This window comes from Patiria miniata, unplaced genomic scaffold (assembly GCF_015706575.1).
Source record: "Patiria miniata isolate m_02_andy unplaced genomic scaffold, ASM1570657v1 HiC_scaffold_14, whole genome shotgun sequence".
In the NCBI taxonomy this organism is placed as follows: Eukaryota; Metazoa; Echinodermata; class Asteroidea; order Valvatida; family Asterinidae; genus Patiria; species Patiria miniata.
The window spans coordinates 1,753,694-1,757,738 of NW_024037052.1; positions in this window are offsets into that span (position 1 = coordinate 1,753,694).

A 4,045-nucleotide genomic window follows, 5' to 3' on the forward strand; every position below is an offset into this window, starting at 1 on the left:
GCAGTTAATCTCTGGAGTCTTAAAACTCGGACATTTGGCACCAGTATTCCAAATGGCTATATTGCATTTGGAAAGTAAGTCTTTGACTTTCAACACCTACACATACAAACACAGGGGCCCCACGATACAATAAAACACTCAGGAAAAAAAAGCACATGAAATTAAACATGGAACGAACTCAACTCGGAAACCGCCAACAGCACCCTCAGTAGAGAACATCCCGTCCCGGCCGTCGTCAGTAACTGCAACAAGAGAAAGGGAAGAAAAAAAACTGCAAAGAGAAAAAGAAAACGGTGTTTGTTAGTCTACATCCATTCTCAACTTAATTTCAACATCAATTCAAAGACTTTTCCTTCCAAAGGCCATACGCCATTTTTTCCTCACTTTTTGGGAAGAATTTTGCTTGAGAGCCAGCTTTTCTACTGGCAGTTAATCTCTGGAGTCTTAAAACTCGAGACATTTGGCACCAGTATCCAATGGCTATATTGCATTTTGGAAAGTAAGTCTTTGACTTCACACCTACACATACAAAACACAGGGGCCCACATACAATAAAACAACAGGAAAAAAAAACATGAATTAAACATGGAACGAACTCAACTCGGAAAACCGCCAACAGCACCCTCAGTAGAGAACATCCCGTCCCGGCCGTCGTCAGTACCTGCAACAAGAGAAAGGGAAGAAAAAAAACTGCAAAGAGAAAAAGAAAACGGTGTTGTTAGTCTACATCCATTCTCAACTTAATTTCAACATCAATTCAAAGACTTTTCCTTCCAACGCCACAACGCCATTTTTCCTCACTTTTGGGGAAGAATTTTGCTTAAGAGCCAGCTTTTCTACTGGCAGTTAATCTCTGGAGTCTTAAAACTCGGGACATTTGGCACCAGTATTCCAAATGGCTATATTGCATTTTGGAAAGTAAGTCTTTGACTTCAACACCTACACATACAAAACACAGGGGCCCACGATACAATAAAACACTCAGGAAAAAAAGCACATGAAATTAAACATGGAACGAACTCAACTCGGAACCGCCAACAGCACCTCAGTAGAGAACATCCCGTCCCGGCCTTCGTCAGTACCTGCAACAAGAGAAAGGGAAGAAAAAAAACTGCAAAGAGAAAAAGAAAACGGTGTTTGTTAGTCTACATCCATTCTCAACTTAATTTCAACATCAATTCAAAGACTTTTCCTTCCAAAGGCCATAACGCCATTTTTCCTCACTTTTTGGGAAGAATTTTGCTTGAGAGCCAGCTTTTTCTACTGGCAGTTAATCTCTGGAGTCTTAAAACTCGGGACATTGTGGCACCAGTATTCCAAATGGCTATATTGCATTTTGGAAAGTAAGTCTTTGACTTCACAACACCTACCATACAAACACAGGGGCCCCACGATACAATAAAAACTCAGAAAAAAAAAGCACATGAAATTAAACATGGAACGAACTCAACTCGGAAACCGCCACACACCCTCAGTAGAGAACATCCCGTCCCGGCCGTCGTCAGTACCTGCAACAAGAGAAGGGAAGAAAAAAACTGCAAAGAGAAAAGAAAACGGTGTTTGTTAGTCTACATCCATTCTCAACTTAATTTCAACATCAATTCAAAGACTTTTCCTTCCAAAGGCCATAACGCCATTTTTCCTCACTTTTTGGGAAGAATTTTTGCTTGAGAGCCAGCTTTTCTACTAGCAGTTAATCTCTGGAGTCTTAAAACTCGGGACATTTGGCACCAGTATTCCAAATGGCTATATTGCATTTTGGAAAGTAAGTCTTTGACTTCAACACCTACACATACAAAACACTGGGGCCCCACGATACAATAAAACACTCAGGAAAAAAAAGCACATGAAATTAAACATGAACGAACTCAACTCGGAAACCGCCAACAGCACCCTCAGTAGAGAACATCCCGTCCCGGCCGTCGTCAGTACCTGCAACAAGAGAAAGGGAGAAAAAAAAAACTGCAAAGAGAAAAAGAAAACGGTGTTTGTTAGTCTACATCCATTCTCAACTTAATTTCAACATCAATTCAAAGACTTTTCCTTCCAAAGGCCATAACGCCATTTTCCTCACTTTTTGGGAAGAATTTTGCTTGAGAGCCAGCTTTTCTACTGGCAGTTAATCTCTGGAGTCTTAAAACTCGAGACATTTGGCACCAGTATTCCAAATGGCTATATTGCATTTTGGAAAGTAAGTCTTTGACTTCAACACCTACACATACAAAACACAGGGGCCCCACAATACAATAAAACACTCAGGAAAAAAAGCACATGAAATTAAACATGGAACGAACTCAACTCGGAAACCGCCAACAGCACCCTCAGTAGAGAACATCCCGTCCCGGCCGTCGTCAGTACCTGCAACAAGAGAAAGGGAAGAAAAAAAACTGCAAAGAGAAAAAGAAAACGGTGTTTGTTAGTCTACATCCATTCTCAACTTAATTTCAACATCAATTCAAAGACTTTTCCTTCCAAAGGCCATAACGCCATTTTTCCTCACTTTTTGGGAAGAATTTGCTTGAGAGCCAGCTTTTCTACTGGCAGTTAATCTCTGGAGTCTTAAAACTCGAGACATTTGGCACCAGTATTCCAAATGGCTATATTGCATTTTGGAAAGTAAGTCTTTGACTTCAACACCTACACATACAAAACACAGGGGCCCCACAATACAAAAAACACTCAGGAAAAAAAGCACATGAAATTAAACATGGAACGAACTCAACTCGGAAACCGCCAACAGCACCCTCAGTAGAGAACATCCCGTCCCGGCCGTCGTCAGTACCTGCAACAAGAGAAAGGGAAGAAAAAAAACTGCAAAGAGAAAAAGAACGGTGTTTGTTAGTCTACATCCATTCTCAACTTAATTTCAACATCAATTCAAAGACTTTTCCTTCCACGGCCACAACGCCATTTTTCCTCACTTTTGGGAAGAATTTTGCTTAAGAGCCAGCTTTTCTACTGGCAGTTAATCTCTGGAGTCTTAAAACTCGGGACATTTGGCACCAGTATTCCAAATGGCTATATTGCATTTTGGAAAGTAAGTCTTTGACTTCAACACCTACACATACAAAACACAGGGGCCCCACGATACAATAAAACACTCAGGAAAAAAAAGCACATGAAATTAAACATGGAACGAACTCAACTCGGAAACCGCCAACAGCACCCTCAGTAAGAACATCCCGTCCCGGCCTCGTCAGTACCTGCAACAAGAGAAAAGAAAGAAAAAAACTGCAAAGAGAAAAAGAAAACGGTGTTTGTTAGTCTACATCCATTCTCAACTTAATTTCAACATCAATTCAAAGACTTTTCCTTCCAAAGGCCATAACGCCATTTTTCCTCACTTTTTGGGAAGAATTTTGCTTGAGAGCCAGCTTTTCTACTGGCAGTTAATCTCTGGAGTCTTAAAACTCGGACATTGTGGCACCAGTATTCCAAATGGCTATATTGCATTTTGGAAAGTAAGTCTTTGACTTCAACACCTACACATACAAAACACAGGGGCCCCACGATACAATAAAACACTCAGGAAAAAAAAGCACATGAAATTAAACATGGAACGAACTCAACTCGGAAACCGCCAACAGCACCCTCAGTAGAGAACATCCCGTCCCGGCCGTCGTCAGTACCTGCAACAAGAAAAGGGAAGAAAAAAAACTGCAAAGAGAAAAGAAAACGGTGTTTGTTAGTCTACATCCATTCTCAACTTAATTTCAACATCAATTCAAAGACTTTTCCTTCCAAAGGCCATAACGCCATTTTTCCTCACTTTTTGGGAAGAATTTTGCTTGAGAGCCAGCTTTTCTACTGGCAGTTAATCTCTGGAGTCTTAAAACTCGGGACATTTGGCACCAGTATTCCAAATGGCTATATTGCATTTTGGAAAGTAAGTCTTTGACTTCAACACCTACACATACAAAACACAGGGCCCCACGATACAATAAAACACTCAGGAAAAAAAGCACATGAAATTAAACATGGAACGAACTCAACTCGGAAACCGCCAACAGCACCCTCAGTAGAGAACATCCCGTCCCGGCCGTCG